The sequence below is a fragment of the Protopterus annectens genome, chromosome 1.part2 (assembly GCF_019279795.1).
Source record: "Protopterus annectens isolate FY-2018-M chromosome 1.part2, PAN1.0, whole genome shotgun sequence".
Lineage (NCBI taxonomy): Eukaryota > Metazoa > Chordata > Ceratodontiformes > Protopteridae > Protopterus > Protopterus annectens.
Window position 1 is genome coordinate 530,581,439 of NC_056727.1, and position 18,273 is coordinate 530,599,711.

Genomic DNA, 18,273 nt, shown 5'->3' on the forward strand with positions numbered 1-18,273 from the left:
AAAGCCAGGACATACTTTTGACTCATCTGGCATTTGTACAAAAGGTGCTAACTTGTCTGGAGTACACCATAAACGAAAAGAAATCATATCTGGTACCCTGTCAACAAATTATATTCCTGGGAGCAAGCTTGCACACAACTTCCTAGATGGCTTTCCTCACGCCAGAGAAACAAATTCATTTGACAACTTACTTCAAACTAATGGCCGCAAAAACCCTGCTATCTGCAAGGCAAATACTGCAAGCCTTGGGGTTCATGGCATCCTGCATTCTACTAATTCCATATGCAAGACTGCATGTGAGGAAACTACAATGGTATCTAAAAAGCCTATGGTGTCAACATTCTCAGGATCTAGAAGCAATGATCCCTATCATACCTTGCCTGCAGTTAGAGTTCCTTTGGTGGGCAGAGGCCTGCCACCTAAACAAGGGACTACCATTCACTCTACCCCCTAGCGCCCAAACCCTAACAACAGATGCATCAGACTATGCATGGGGGGCTCACCTGGCAGGGAAGTGCATTCAGGACAAATGGAACCGAAGTCAAATGCACCTGCATATCAATCAAAAAGAAATGTTAGCTGTACAGAATGCTCTGACAGCCTTCAAGGACCACATTCTTCCAGGAGAATTAATGGTAAGGACGGACAACACCACTGTTATGTGGTACATAAACAAGCAGAGGGGTACCCATTTCTTACCCCTTCTGCAGACTAGCCATGGCTCTGTGGAACACAGCCTTGAGCTACCAAGTGCATCTACAGGCTCAATTCCTGCAAGGAAAACTAAATACACTGGCAGACGAGCTCAGCAGAAATCTCATGGACCCACACGAGTTGAAACTGGAACCAAAGATTTTCAATATGTTGATAAACAAATGGGGGAGCCCAGATATAGACCTGTTTGCCTCCCCCCAGAACTACGAATTGGACAAATTTTGCACAAGGACTCCCCACAAACAAGCTTGGAAAGTGGATGCTCTGTCCTTCAGCTGGAAAAATCTATCAGGTTATGCCTTTCCTCCTCTACCTCTCCTCTCCAAAGTACTACTAAAGATCAAACAGGACAAACCGAGGAGATACTAATTGCATCACACTGACCACGTCAACACTGTTTGCGCAGTTTGTCATTGCTGGCTCCATGGCACCTGCCTCAGACCCCTATCCTGCTGTCACAGCAGGAGAAGTCAGATTCTGCACCCTCAGCTTCAAACCCTGACCCTGGCAGCCTGGCTAATTTCCTAATCTCTCCATTACCATTCCTCAGTAAACAAGTGTTGGATGTCATTTTGGAGGCAAGGAGGCCCAGTACTAGAAAATCTTATGCTGAAAAATGGAAAAGATTCTGTGCCTGGAACCAAACTCAAGGGACGGGCACAGCAGTGCCCAATTTACCTCAGATTCTTCAATACTTAACCGAGATGCTTCAGAAGGGCCTTTCCTTTTCCTCCATCAAAATTCATGTCTCAGCCATTTCAGCTCATTTACAACATGGAACCCCCCTCTTCTCTCATCTACTGCTCAAGCAGTTCTTCAGAGGGGCCAAAACCTTAAGACCACCCAGGAGAGCCCCAACTCCAGCCTGGGACCTTAACTTTGTATTGGAAAAACTCACTCTTCCTCCTTTTGAGCCAGCTGCAAGTGCAGAGTTAAAATTTATTTCTTGGAAAACAGCCTTTCTTTTAGCAATTACTTCAGAAAGAAGGGTATCTGAACTACCTTTCATTATCTTTCATGCGGACAGGGTATCCCTCAGGACCAGTCCCTCCTTCATGCCCAAGGTGGCATCCAGTTTGGCTCTTAATCAGTCCATTCATTTGCCAACCTTCTTTACTAATCCACAGAACAAAGGGGAAAGGATCCTGCACTCCTTAGATGTGTGCAGACAACTTAGATTTTACTTGGACAGGACTAAACCTCAAAGGAAATCTGAACAACTGCTGGTGGCATTTGCTGCAGGGGCAGAGGGGAAGACAATTTCAAAGCAAACCATTTCTAAATGGATAGCCTGTTGCAATCATTTCTGCTATAAGTTCCATGAAAAACCTATCCCACAGGGGATCAGACCCCATTCAACCAGGGCTGCATTTACCTCTACAGCTTTTCTCAGAGGTGTACCTACCAGGGACATCCTAGAAGCTGCTAGCTGGAGTTCTGTACATTCTTTCACCAAGCATTACCATTTACCAATTTTCTCTAAATCTAGAGCTGGCTTTGCCACTGCAGTCTTGCAGGGCCTTATAGCTGGTTCTAATGCTATCTAAATGCCTCCTCACATCCTTAGCTTTGGGAATCTACCCAAATGTGATAGCTGCAACAGTGAAACATGAAGAACATAGTACAGTTGTGTACACTTACCATAAATGTAGATGTTCGAGTGTATTCACTGTTGCAGTCCTGGTTACCCTCCCTCCAGCCCCCTGACTTCTTTTGGCTATACCTTTACTCTCCTTTACTATGCTTAAAAAGCTTTTTGATGTATTTGTTTTTTTGTTGGAGGTGTAACCTTGTGTGTGTGTGTGTGTGTGTGTGTGTGTGTGTGTGTGTGTGTGTGTGTGTGTGTATATATATATATATATATATATATGTATATATATATATATATATATATATATATATATCTATATAAAATATTGTGTGTGTGTACATGTATGTGTATGTGTGTGTGTATGTATATATATATATATATATATATATATATATATATATATATATATATATAATATATATACATTTTTTTTTTTAATTGCTTCCTGATGTAATGGCGTTGGCTGCATGCTTTATACTCCTGACTACCTGACATCACGGAAGATAGGACAGCAACTGACGCAGGACCCAGGACTTTGATAATCAGGCCGACTGAGGGCTACTGCAAGCAGATAACCCAAATGTGATGACTGCAACAGTGAATACACTCGAACATCTACATGTATGGTAAGTGTACACAACTGTAATTTCCTTCACCACTGAGGCATTGTGTGTCCAGCCATTATTGTTTAATATTTGTTTAATACAAAGGTGAGTGTCAGAGGTATATCCTTGGCAACCATATTGGGTGATGTATTCCAGGATATCTGCACTGTTTCACCCACTTCAGACTGTCTGGTACTTACCCACAACTGGTCATTTCACACTGAGTAGTCATTTAAGTCCCTAGTGTTGGTTCCATGATTATGTTCAGAACTAAGGAGTCTTCTCTGCTGGCGTCTCCATCCACCACCCCTGTGGACCAGGCTAATGTGAATGTAGTTTCTTTGGATTCTCCTTTGCCATCTGGGGCCAGAAGAGTGTCTGAAATATTAGACATGTATCCGATGTTTAACATCTTGTGGGATCTGTCATTGTGGATATGGGAGTGCACTGTTGGGTAATGCATATTGATGGCAGTGTGAGTTCCTGTGTAATCCTGTTGTAGTCTTGCTAAGACTGAGTGGCATCTCTGGATTGTACTTCTCCTGCCAATATGGCCCTGCCTAGCACTAGGCATTCTTTTGTTACATATGTCACTACAAGATGGCAAACCCAGACTACCCTTCTCCAGAAATAGGGTTAGGAGGGTGTCTCCCACCCTACCATTGTCTGGGAAGAGACAGGAATAGTAAAAGCTTGTCCAGCCCCCCACACCCACCCCATAGCTGCCCTCAGGTGACTTCTCTTGTTGGGAAAATCTTAAAGTCTAATGTGGACTGTAGCTCCTGCTAGAAACTCCTGAATCACTTTATTAGCAAGAAAGATGAGGCACACTGTGTCATTCCATCATGTGACCTGTAGTGAAAGGTGTTAATTGGAATACCTGGAAGTATCTGGATTCACCTCTCTCTGCTCCCCCAAAAGAGCTAATGCACTCTATAGGCCTCTGATAGAGTGGTGTGGCATCCTGAGCAAGTATCCCAAGGCAGACTTCTCTGTAATGTCTTCAGTCTATCAGGCATAGGTTCAAAAGACCACAGCACCTTTCAACCTTACTTTCACCTCATACAAAACCTTTGATGGCTTATTAGAGTATGAGAGTTTTCTCTTCTGCTTTGAAGTTCAAGTCCCCTAATTATTTGTTTTTAGTTTCCAGTTTCCAGGCCTCCATGATGGGCTAGACATTGCAAAGTCTGAGTTCAATACAGATGTTCAAAAACATCTTAGCTTGCCTTCTACATAATGCTTTTTGCTAGCCCACTGTAATTTTTGGCTATAGCAACCGAGTAGATAAGGCAACAGACTTGTGGATGTGTTTCACAAAATAGCATGGCACAGGCTTCTTCCTTTAAGGAACAGTTGAGTCATGCCACCATAGATCACCCTTCAGAGGTGATGCCATCTTTGGTTTAGCCTTCCAGGATCTGGTCAAGGACCTCCAAAGGAGGAAATAGGTGATGACCAAAATGGAAGAGTCTGCATGACACCTTCCTTACATATCCTGTCCTTCTTCTTCTGGGCCAGTTATCTTCTCCTAGAATAAGAAATACCCCTTCTTTATACGGTGATGAAGGTTTGTATTTGACAAGCAGTGTTTCAGCCCTAGCTGCACCAGCTAATTCTCCAAGTAAGACCACTCTTTTGATCTAATGGTCACAATTTAGACTGCCTTTTATGAATGTGCATGTGAAGCTGGTCCTCCAAGTGTGCACCAGCTTGGACATCCATTCCAGTAGACCAGTACATCCTAATGTGGTCACTGATAGCCATGTGTTAAGATATTAGGTTTTGCCCAGAGGTCTTGGAACAGGTTTAAAATGTACTCCAAGTGAAAACAGTAGAGCCTATGACTTCCTCAGAAAAAAAGTAAAGGATTCTGTTTCTGCCTTTTCCTCCTTCTGGGTGGTATAGAAGATTTCCATTTGATCTTGGACATCTGCAGCATCAACAAGCACAACTCTTTTGTTGGTGACTTTCCAGGTCATTGTGTTCCTGCTGTCACAATGTAACTTTGTATTTTCCTGGACATGACAGATGCCTTTTAACACTTCAGTATCTGGGTTCCACGCATGAAAACCCATTAGTTTGCTGCAAGCATGCATCACTTTCAATAGAAAGTGTTGCCTGTTGGTCTGTCCATTGCATCCAGATAATTTATCAAGGCTCTAGCAAGAAAGCTTACACTAGAAGTGTTGGCACATATTACACTATATGAATGATTCTCTGCTGGTAGAACCATCAAGGGACTCATTTGTAGGGTTCCTAGCTTAGCCATTCTGTATGTGTGGACTCTAGGGAAGGGTTCTCATAAAACGGAAAAAGTTGATCCCTACAAGGATTAATGCTTTGGTTAGGACAGCACTGGACACTTCAGCTGGCTCTGCCTTTGGAGAGACCCAGAAAGGCATAGTGTTTTCAACCTGGGTATGGGCATAGAGAAAAGTTAAGATTCAGACCCTTCTGCTCCTCTTGGAGTTTATGGTAGCTACAGTCTTCTTGATTCCATTCAAATTCCTAAGGATATGCAGGTTGAAACCAGAGCCCTTCCTCATGTGGATAGACAATGAGATTGTAGTGTGGTATGTAAATAGGTTGGTATGCATTCATAGCCCTATTCATCTGCATTAGTAACTGGTTGCACCCAAGGCCTAACTCCTCATACAGATTTCTTGCCCTTGTAGATTCCCCCAGTTTGCATCTCAGAGTCAGATATGTGTTCTGGTAATCATTCTACTTTTCAGATGTTCTGCTAAATGGAAGTAAGTCCACTGGACGGAAGTTATTGTGTGCCACCACCGTCAATTAGCTTGCAGTTGGCCTTCTTTTTTTTAGGATCCTCAACCCTCATAATGATCATCAAACCTCCCCCTTGATCACCCAGTTGACCCATTCATTCTTCACTGAGACAAGTGTTCACTGATCCATTCTTTCCTCTGAGACATGAAGGTTAGGATTTTTGCTTGTACTTCTAACCTCAACTCTGTTGACTTAAATGATGTGTGGTTCTGTACTTTACCAGCTGGCACACGTTCGTCACCATTAGTTTAAAGTCTCCTCACTGGGCTGTGCACCATTTGCATTGTGTTCATTCCAGGGTTCTTGCTACAGGTGATACATCTACACTCTTGCATGCATCACTAGTGCCATGAGTGTAACTGCCATACTCTCTCCCTCCCCCAGATGAGCCAATTTCAACTGGTCTGTCCCATTCTAACCTTCCTGATCACCCCTTGACCTGGGCTATTAATCGACAACTTCATCCTGGACACAGGCCTTTAACCTAGTATGTTATGGGGTGGGTTTGTTCCAGGTAATCATGACCTGTGTCAGACTTCTGCATAGCTTCGGTTTCTGTTGTCCTATGGTCGTGGTGTATGTATTTTGTATTTCTACACATCATGACTTTGGGCAGGGCTTGACTGTTTTTCCCATTCTGGCTAATTAAGTAGCTCCTTAAAGAGGACTACATCTTTCTCCTATTTTGAAGAACCCCTTTCCTGCTTGGGACATGGGAGAAGAATCATTTAAATTGCAAAAGCAAAGCAGTTTTCTGCTTTATTTTAATTTAAATGCATTCTGTCATGTTTAAGCTGATTATCACAAGACTGCTGCCTGAATTCAGCACCACAGTTAACATGCAGTTATTATTAGCACTGTGTGCAGTTTGCATTTGTACTACACAGGTGGCACACTACACTCAGGGCAGTCCACACAAGCAGCACTATAGGCACCAAGCTGAGCACTTTGTATTTGATCCTGTAGGTGCAAATGAGTTAAATACAACAAATAAGAACAAACAGTTTTAAAAAGTTATCTTATGTGCATCTAAAACTTACCATTATCCCAGTATCATTTAAGTAAGTTAAGGACGTGGTAGGCATAATGGCCAAGGTCTTTTCCTTGCAGACATGTGCTACATGGTTCAGTCCTGACCTCCTGTCCTGTCTGTATTGAGTTTGCATATTCTGTGGTGTTCCTCCTACCTCCCCAAAACAATGGATTTGGTCTGCTCCTACTCACAACAGAGGCCCATGCAGCCCTTGGCTATTAAGTTACTGGTCAGACAGTTTCCATTTACCCAGTCTTGGTTACCCGAGATAAATCTGAGTGAAAAAAACGCATGAAAATCAATCAGCCTGCCAAAATAAACTTTGTATAGACTCACTGACAGGACACAGCATGGAAGTGGACATCATGATGGTAGGGAGGAGATTGGACATTCTATATATCCAACAGATAAGATGGAAGGGCACTGCAGCAAAGTCACTTAGCTTGGGAACCACAGTCTACGGTATGGGAATTTTACAGAGAGAGAGTCTTCTGAAGGCAGTAAGGGATATAATCAGAAATATTGACAGACTTGTGAGGTCAAAGACTAAATTAAAAATTAAGCTTAGAAAAGCACCAGGGCGGATGTAATTATACCTGAAGTACATTAATTATTTCCTCAAAAAAAGTGATCATTTTGATTAAAAATGCATTTTACTGATGCAAAATACTAAGCAATTACCTCTGACCTGATTTTTCCCATTTTTAAACAAGGGAAAGATAAAATCCTAATTTCTTATTGACCCATTTCATTATTTAATTTTAATTAAAAATGTTTGCCTCTATTATAAGTAATAGAGTAAAAGAAGTAATGAATAATTTAAGCAATAAAGATCAAACAGGGTTACACAATACAATGTTAAGAAATTATCACGTTATAGATTATGCAAACGTAAGTAAGTAGAAACTAGCTGTAGTTAGTTTGGATTTATAAAAGGCCTTCATTATGTAAAAATTTTAGAAATTTCTGGGTTCTGTGACAATTTTTATATATTTCAACAAAGCGCATTTACATATATCCGAAAGATTATGTAAATATAGGATTTTTCTTTTGCAAGTTGTGAAGATATGTAGGCTGCCAGCCTAGCCAGATATAATTTTGTAGATAATTCTGTCATTTGTAAATATTAATATAAGTCACAGGTTTGTTCTCTTAAATTGGAAAAAATTGTGTTTAATGTGGAACTGCAAAAATGTAAGAGTGCACTCTGCTGTAGGAAAACTGATACATCAAGCATTGTGTAATTGTTTGATGTCAAAACTCTGAGCCGGGATGTCTAAATTAAGGGATTCTTCCTATTGTTTTGAGGCCAGAGTTAATGGCTAGAATTTACATGTATAATTTATTTTACTGATGTGGCTTCCTGACCAGCTGCAAGATCAAAAGGGATATTAACCTCTGAGTTTCTGTTAGCCTGGGAAAACAGAAAATTGTTAAGAATGATGCAGTGTGAAGCAGCACTGTGTTATCAATTTAAAGAGAGAGAATCAGAGATCATTTGGCATTTGTCTTGAACATCCAACTCACTAGCACCCTGCCTGTGTATGTATGCAAGTAGGGTCTTAGACTTGGCGTTTCTCTTAGAAATAGCTAGGAAATAAGAAGATTAGACTAACTATCTTTCTGTGTTGATGTCAGAACTATTCTACTGTATTGTTTTAAGCATTTTCCTGTGATCTCTGAACTCTTGACTAGCACTGTGTAGTAAGAAGTATTGTTTTGTGTTTTTATTAATTATTATTAAATATTTTTAAACCTTTCAACTGTGGCTGTTTTGTGTAGAGATAATTTAAGCTCTAGAGTACATTGCATGTATACAGTGATACTGTCCAAGTCACTCCAATAAGCTTTGTTGTTCAGTCACAATTACCATTTGGATAATAATACTGCACAGTAATAATTGGACACCCTTTGTTAAGGGCCTTCTTAGTAGCTGATGTTAGTGGGTGGTGGCAGCTGGTAATACCTTTTAGACTGGTCAGAAAGGGGGCACAGCTGGAGAATATGTGCCGGCCTTCCCCAGGAGTTTCTGTTTGTGTATAACTCATATCTCAAAGTGTGTGTGTGTCAGCTACTTGGGCAGGGACACGAAGCACTGGTTGGACAGAGAGGGTGCTGGAGATTTTAGCTTGCCCACTAGGCTGAGATCTGGGCCCTATAGCTGTGCCAGGGGGAAGTCTTATTGGGGATCTGGAGAGAAAGGGAGAAACCAGCCCTTGACTGACTGTGATCTGTGTGTGCTCTTAAGGGAAATTGTACTTTACTGTGTGTGTGTGTGTGTGTGTGTGTGTGTGTGTGTGTGTGTGTGTGTGTGTGTGTGTGTGTGTGTGTGTATTTGTTATCCTCCCCTATGTGGATGCCCCTCTCTGGTGTTAGTGGTGAGGATTGAGGCTCCTTGATTGCTGGGCCAGTGCACGGGCGTCACACAAGTCTTGTATCTACATAAAAGAGCAGAATAGGGTTGCCCTCTCCCTCTGTCCTGTAATGGTTGCCTTGATAATAGAACCTTTTGCAAATTTCATTAGAAATAATCAACAAATGGAAGGCTTTAAATTATTTCAAGAATATCAGTGTAACATGTAGTTGTTTGCTGAGGATGTAATATTGACCATAGGAGATATAAATACATCAATATATTCAATCGATAGCTGCAGTAAAGTATTTTGGAAAGTTTCTACAGTGAAATTTAATGAAGAAAAACAGAGACAACATATAACTTGGGGCTAAACATTTCTGTGGATATAAGTAATATTATACAAAGTAATTCTAATAGTATTACAGAAGTTGTCTAGTTAGGTAGGTAACAGAATATGCAGAATAAATTATGCATGAGTGGCAGAATTGTGTCTTAATGCTGTGTGTAAGATGACAACATTTGTTTGCATGTATGTCACACAGCTTTTACAATATTTAATGCAGGTATGAAAGTATAGCTGATATTCGTAGCTTCTTTATTAAACAGTTGTATCTCTTATGCCTTTGTATTACGTACCGTGTTTTAATATCAATTTTTAACCACTACCAACTTATTGCATATGTCACCTCCAATGTGATGACTTCACACTCAGTTCTGTATAGCTAATGTAAATATGGAAAATGTTATATTGTTCATAATTTTTTTAAAACTCTCCTTAACAGCTTCTGCACCGTATGTCCAGTGCTGACTATTTCACTGTACTTGCTTAGTAAATCCTGTAAGCTTTTGCAGTGCACTTTGCTTCCTGATGTTCAGCCTACTCTTAATGAACTATTAGGCTTAATATTAGAATAATGCTAATACACTATACCACAAACAGATGTTTATATCTGTGGCTGTGTTTGCTTTACCCACATGTGTGTAACATTGTTTTTTCTAGCACTCACAACTTGCATAGGTTCCCTCCAGCATGACAGCATCACATTTCATTTTTGATTTATCTGTGCATATATGTAAACTAGTTAATACTTTTGTAACTCTTTGCCAACAGTTCTCAGTAACCGTAATCCCCTGCATGCCACAGTGTTGTCAGCCTGCACATGTCACCTTGTTTTCCAATGTGAGACCCACTCTACATGAGATGTTACTGTCAGTAATGGTTAATAATAACTCCATGTATCTCAAGTAAACAGTGACTATATTTTACTTATCCAAGACTATGTAGTATTACGTTTTCTAAAACCTAAGGCTTGCATACCCCCCCCCCCCCCGCCCCCACCCCACATGACTTTATCACACTCCAGTCTTGATTTAGTAATGCAGATAGGGAAAATATTTCATGTTTTCATAACCTTTTATAAACTATCTTCTGTAACGTAAGCCCTGTACATCTCAGAGTGATTTGGTCACTATGCATGCCTGACAAAAGCATGTCATCTTACAGATGCCATCATACTCCTTCATGTACAACCTGCTATTCATTGAGATATTAATCTTGATAGTAGAATTTTGTTAATATTAATATACACCTAACTTGAGCAGTTTTATTTCTGGATATGTTTATCTTATGTAATTTTTGTCACTGTTTGTTGTGTAGTAGCCACTGCTTGCAGAGCAACCCAGTACACACTGTCACACTCCACATTTACATTACTAATGAAAATATGGAAAATATTTAATAGTTTTCATAACTGTCCACAGTTTTCAATTACTCAAGCCTGTACATTTTGCAGTGACAGATTCATTGTGCACACATACCAGATAATGTTAGCTTCTACAGGATACCTTGCTCCTTAATACCAATGGTACTAAACTTTGATAGAGTACTACCAATATGCATATTTTCATAAATATGTGAAAATGAAGCTGTACAATTCAGAATCTGTGCTTGCTACCTACCTACTTTTGTCATTTTTTACTACCGTTCTGTGGATGCACAGATGCAGTTATACTCTTGCTGGTAAGTCCATTACTGTAGTATTAAAGAAAATATGGCATTCCTTTTTTTTTTAATAAACAGCCTTTATTACCCTGGGGAATCACGTCAGTCGCCCTGCTAGACAGAGGTCCAGGGAAGTAACTACTGTGGGAAGAAATAGCCAGGAAATTGTTATGGCTAGGCTTGTACAGGCCCTAGGGCCGATAGCCTAGTACCAACCTATGAACCTATGTCACATACACTGCTGTTTCATTGCATAAACGTAGTAATTTTCATCAGGCTACAGATGCCACCTGTTTTAATTGTTGCTGAGGCTCTCATTCTTCAGGTATTAATATTAAATCTCCAAGTCTTGCTAATCTTTATAAATGCAAAAACAAAGTGGTAGAGCTCAAGGTTTTATGTTATTCATTTCCCTTCTCTACCTTTTTTGTTACTGCCATAATGTGCACACTTGTACTGCTGCTGTCAACATCTGTTGATGCAGTGCAATAAAATGTTAGATTTCCTATAAGGTGCACCAGCAGTATCAGTAACTTATGAAATGTTACTGATGACATCTTTCACATTACAGATGTATGAAATCATTGAGGCTTGCAGGAGGCATCTAATCTCTGCTGCCACAAATGCTGTTCTTGCGATATAGCCATTTACATGGAAGGATCACTAATATTTATAACTGGAAGGACAAAAAGGGATATATAGCTCAGGAAGCATGCTTCTTACTCACTTTATTGGATACAGTAACCCTTACTAGGTAGTAGAAAGAAGAACTGGCCGTAATGTAAATTCTTAGCAACACAGAGATACTAGAACTGTAAATGCCTTTAACTGTGAATCGTTATAGTTTTGAATGTGTTTTTTACCTACTTCCTTAAGGTACAGTTACACTAGAGATAGTTTACATAGATGTAGGTGATATAGTGCAAAGCCCACTAGAGGGTGGTTGCAAGGGGGGTGGCTGAGTTCAAATTTACAGATATGTGCAGTAATAGGTGTACACAGTTGTGTACTTACAGTTTTATAAAAGAGCTTGCTGAGGTGGAGCAGTGACATAAAGAAAGTAATAGCAATGAAATGTCTGCTGAGACCAAAATTTGAAACCATAGTGTTGAATTACTTGAACACACAAAGTAACACAGATTTTTTGGCAACACAGTTATACCAGAGTGGAACTATTACATACAGTCAGATGTGCCAGTGCATTGTCTGCAGAGATCAACATTTAAAACTGTAATGCTGAATTAAAAAAATACACAAGATGCATTGATATTGATACTTGTGTGACTTATGACATAAAAGGGTACAGCAAACAAGTGTCTACAGAGACCAACATTTAAAACTGTACTCTTGAATTAAAATTACTACTGGCTGAGACAATAAGAATACAACTCTGAACAGCAGACTCTGACTTCATTACCTGCTACTGCTGTTCTGTGAAATTTACAAGAGTTGCTAATTCGTCTTCTGTATACTGCAGCCTGGAAAAAAAAAAAAAACAGTAAGTGATTGCTGTACAGTCAGCTGCAAAACTCATCTTCATAAGCAACCCCATTTTTCGTATTTTCTACATGGGGTTGGGGTATTATGTTGACTGACGCTCTCTCTCGATTCAATGCCACAATCCTGCCTTCTTCGACACTCATGCTTGACTGTTGCAGATCTTCTCTCACACAATACATCCATCTCTTTGCTGGACGTCCTTGTTTCCACTTACCTTCTTCCTGTCTGTCCCAAATCTTGTTCACCAGATTATCTTCTGCTTTTCTGCACATGTACCTGAACCACCGTAATCTGTTTTCTTTAATCTTTACTGCAGTTGGAGCTATTTTGGCTTCTGCTCTTATGTCCTCATTTATTCTTCTGTCCCACAGTGTGCATCCTACCACCCTCCTCAGGCACTTTATTTCAAACACCTCTAGCTTCCTCATCTGCTCTGCCTTTACTGTCCAGGTTTCTGTACCTTACAGTAGTACTGGTTGCACCACTGTCTTGAACACCTTACTTTTTAGCTTCTTTGGCATTCTTCTGTCATTTACTACACCTGAGACTCTACACCAGTTGGCCGCAGCACCTCTGATTCTAGCTTTGACCTGTTCATTCATACTTCCCTTCTCCTCATCCACCCCTCCCAGATACTTGAAGCTGTTAACCTGTTCCATTATCTTCCCTTCTCTCTCAATTCTCAGCTTCTTCAGACTTCCCCAATCTGCTAACATTACCACTGTCTTATCTGTGCTTAGTTTCATCCCATGTGCCTTCAGTTTTGCATTCCATTCCCCTGTCCTTTGCTGAAGTTCTTGCTCAGAGTCTGCTGGTAATGCCACATTGTCTGCATACAGCAACTTTGTTGATCTGTCCCCATGACCTGTTTGCTAATGTGGTCCATCACTAATGTGAACAGCAGTGGGCTGAGAGCTGAACCCTGGTGCATACCCTTTCCCACTGGGACCCCACTCTGTGAGACCAAACACCGTTCGTACTTGAGTGTTTGTATCCTTGTACATAGCCTGCACTAATTCTACCAATGTTTCTGGGACTTCAAACCATGCAGTACTGCCCAACTCAGCTTTTTTTTGGACCTTGTCATATCCTTTCTCCAAGTCTAAAACAAAGAGTAAAAAGGTCACACAGATAATCAACTGGTTAAAAAACACAAAAAGAAAAATCTAGCAAAGCTAGACTTCTGTGTGATACCTTAAACCTCTTGCATCAGAGGCCTCATGGGATATATGCAAATCACCCTTTAAGGATATTGGGTGTTTCAGCTAAATGGCAATTCTGAATGTCCATGACATTTTCTTTTACTTTCATTTTTAAGTCTATTTATGGACAACTTCAGGCCATTAAAGTCAAACCCCTCTAGCTGTGTACATGCAGAAAAAGTCATGGACATTCAGAATTGCCATTTAGCTAAAACACCTGATATTCTTAAAGGGTAATTTGCATATATCCCATGAGGCCTGTGATGCAAGGTATCACACAGTTAGAAGGCTAGCTTTGCTAGATTTTTCTTTTTGTGTTTTTAACCAGTCCTTTTTACTCTGTTTTAGTTTGTTAGTTGGGATATTTTGTAGACATCGTAATGTTTATGGATATCAGCTGGGTACGACAACCCTGTGCTCCAAGGGTAAAACCTTGCTCTTATGCTATGCTGATGTCATAGTAAGGCAGAAACATGCATGTCCACAGCTTGAGAGGTTTGGCTTTAATGGCCTGAAGTTGTCCATAAATAGACTTAAAAATGAAAGTAAAAGAAAGTCATGGACATTCAAAATTGCCATTTAGCTGAAACGCCTGATATCCTTAAAGGTTGATTTGCATATATACCATGAGGCCTCTGATGCACGAGGTTTAAGGGATCACACAGTTAGAAGTCTAGCTTTCTCCAAGTCTAGGAATGACCAGTTGGACTCTCTTCTCATCTCTAGCTTCTTCTCAACTATCTTGTCTCAATGCACACATCAGGTCAGTTGTGCTACACCCTGATCTGAATCCGAACTGCTCATCTCCCATCTTATTTTCTACTACTCTGCATATCCATTTATCAATCACCCTCTCCAGAACTTTCATGCAATATGATAGGAGTTTGATGCCTCTGTAATGCCCACAGTTATGGATCTCCCCTTTGTATTTGTACATGCTTATTTTCTAGTCATCTGTGATATGCCTTTCTCTCCACACTGCTATGAGTACCCTCAGGGGTCATTTCTCCCCTATCTCACCCAGCATCTTTATCACATCTACTATGATCTCTTCTGAGCCTGCTGCTTTCCCCTGACTTCATTTTCCTTAATGCTATTCTTCTACCCAGGTGGGCTCCTCTTCTTCTCTCATTATAGGCTCTGTCTGGGGCAGAACAGCTTCTGTGGGGTTTTCTTCATTCAGAAAAAATAGAAATACTCCTTCCATCTGCCTTTGATGTCCTGTGAATACTGCCTTATTTTTACAGTGGACTAGTGAGCAGGTTGTTGGCATCCCTTATGAAGGGTGTCTGACTATATTCTTTATCTTTCTGTCTTTGCCTTGCAAACTGTTATAGTTTCTTTGTGCCACCTTCTGAGGCACTTTCCAGAAGCTGGTAGAGTGCCTCCTATGCCATGTTCTTTGCTGTTGCAACTCCTTTCTTCACTTCTTTGTTAGCCAGCCAGTATTCCTTCCTAGCCTGGTCAATCTTTTCTATCTCTCACTTTTTCCTGCACTCCTCCTTTCTTTTGATGACATCCTGGACTTCTGCATTCTACCACCAGCCTTCCTTATGTACCTTATTTCCATACCATATATGTTCTGTAGTCCTCACACATGCTGTTTTAAACTGCCATTCTATTTCAACTCCACCTCTTCATAGATTCCTAGGTGTGTACTAGCCTAATGGCCTTGGAGCCTTTACAAGCCTAGCCCATAGAAGTGCCCTGGCATCATGATGCCTGGGGTTCGTTCCCAGTGCCTCTATCAAGTAGAGCCACTGGAGTGATCCCCAGGGTGAACTTTCTATTACCCATCCACTCATCAAGATTTCTCTTGAAGAGGGACAGCGAGGTGCTCTGCTTGACATGTATGGGAAGTGTATTCCAGAGCATGGGCAGTCTTTGGGTGAGGAACCTGTCCCTCCAGCATGTTCTGTTGATTGTTGTAATGAGGTTGAGGTCTCTAGAACATGTGGTGCAGAGGGATTGGGATTACTTTAGATGTAGCATTTCTAACAGAGCTTGGATAGGCATGGCTTTGTAAGTCGAGCAAAGTTTGCTTCTAAGTTGGCAATATGAGGCAGAGAATAGCTGGAGTCTTTTGAGTCTGTCCTTGTAGGACATGTGTTTAATGCCTAGGATCCTCTTCATGAGTTACTTCTGTGGCCTCTCCAGCTGTTCCAGGTGTCTAGTGAGGTACATGCCAAATGGGGCATTATACTCAATGATTGGTCTAATGAGGGAAGAGTAGAGAAAGAGAGGCAATAACCTCTTTCTTCCTGGATGCAAAACCCTTGGTAATGAGATGTGCCACATAGAAGGACTTTCTGACCACAGTGACAATGTGGTGGTCGAAGGAGAGGTTGCTGTCAGCCTGCGTCCCCAGATCTGTTGTAATGCCTTCAGTGTTCAGTGGGCTTCCATCAATGTGGTAGTTACTGGGAAATGAGTTTGTACCAAAGGGGATGACACATTTTTTGGCATTAAGCTTAAGGCCATGGTTTTGACACCAGTCATTGGTCTCAGTGAGACCTTTCTGTAGGATGTCTGCATCACTTGGGGAGTTAATAATGGCTCCCAATTTGCAGTCATCTGCGAACTTGGTCAGCCAGAGTCCCTTTGGGTTGGCCTGGATGTCTGAGAAGTAGATGCCAAACAGGAGAGAACCCAGGACCGGTCCCTGTAGGACTCCACTCGTGACTGGTCGGCAGTCTGACTTGGAGTCCGCTACTTTCACATTGTGTATTCTGTCTGGGAGCCAATTTGCAACCCACCTAGTGATATTGGGGTTGATGCCTAGTTTGATGAGTTTATCAATAATTCCCAAGTGAAGAATGGTATCAAAGGCCTTGGGCAGATCAAGGTAGGCTGTATGCACTACCTTACCTTCATCCACAGCCCTGGTGACTGACTCAAAGAAATCAACCAGGTTGAGCAGGCATAATCTCCCTTTCACAAAGCCAAATTGCATGAGGTCTAGAGTTTGGAGTTTTCTTATATCTTTGTTAATCAGGTCCGTGATGTGCTCCATACCTTTACATGTCAGACTCGTCAGGCTAATGGGGTGATAATTCCCAGGGTCTGTAGTCGCTCCCCCTTTATGGAGAAGGATGACTGTAGCAGTGTGTTTCATTCGGTAGGGACAATGCTTGAGGTGAGACTGTGACTGAACAGGGCACACAAATGTTGTGCGAGTTCACTTTGTAGTTCATTTAGAACACAGCCAGGGATAGTATTGGGTCCCATGAACGCTGTATTCTTGACCTTGGACAATGCAGCTTTAACCTGTGCTGCAGTAATGCTGGATGTCTGGCGTTCTTCCAGTATAGTGATTGGTCCTTTAGGGGGGAGAGAGGGGTAAAGTTGGCACTGACTCTGTCGGCCAGTATGTTTGCAATATCTGTTGGCTATGTATAGGAGGTACCATTGTGTAGTAACTCGGAGCAAATCAGGGAATTGCCATGGAGGTTCTTGATATAGCTATAGAAGGCTTTGTTATTGTTTTTAGTGTCTGCCACAATTTTGCTTTCATAGCTGGCTTTAGAGGATTTGATGAGAGATATCAGCTTTTTGTTGAGGATAATAAGGGAGATTTTCCAGTCTTGGGAACTTCACCTTTTTCTGCAACAGTTTCTTCCCTCTGTTATAGAGTTTATTAATGGCAGGGGACCAGCAGATTGTCTTTCTTTTTTTGGAGGAGAGCATCTTGGTTCTGTTGGGTTTGGCTAGTTCCATGCATTTGTGTACATGTTCGTACAGTGCATTGGTGTATGATTCAGCAGTCATACAGCTATTTTCCATTGGCTTGGGTGCCGTGAAATTAGCCACCTCTGTTTTTAGGAGTCCAAAGTCAGCTTTGGATAAGTTTTTCAAGGTGGTTATCTTTGCAGGGGTGTGGGTGAGATCTGGATTTCCATGGTGATTAGTTTATGGTCGGATCTGACCAGGGAGGGATTGACTATTGGTGTAGAGCAATGGTCACCCATGTTAGTAATAACCAGGTCAAGGATGTTTCTTCCTGTAGTGGGGGTCAGAATGAGTTGGTCCAGGGCATTGGGATTGATGAAATCCAGGAAGCGTGGGGCCAGTGTATTGGTGCTTGAGTAGTTTTCCCAGTTGATCGAGGGGTAGTTGAAGTCTCCTTGTAAGAGAGTGTTAGGTTGGACCCTGATAGATTCCATGGTGCTTAGGAATGTGGAGTGAGAGTCTAGGGACATGGTTTGGGACCTATAGCAAGCTATGACCTGGATCGCCGTCTTACCCAATGTTAGTTGTACCTGAAGTATCTCAGATGCGTTATGCTGGGCTACTAGTCTGGAGGTGTGCATATCCTTTATGAATATGGAGACACCACCACCACCTTTGGAGCTTTGGTCCATGTTTCAGGGCCGAAAGGTGTAACTGAGTTATAGCCTGGTAGTGCAGGGGTGTTTTCTGCCACTTTAAACCAGGTCTCCGTTACAGCACAAATGTCGATCTTCTCCATTTTGAGGAG

The 18,273-nt window shown here is 41.3% G+C and overlaps 1 protein-coding gene across 1 annotated transcript in view; it reads left to right on the forward strand.

Moving 5' to 3' along the window:
• RDH13 (retinol dehydrogenase 13) overlaps nucleotides 1-18,273 on the forward strand; it is a 407,557-nt gene that overhangs the window by 326,729 nt on the left and 62,555 nt on the right. The window lies entirely within an intron of this gene.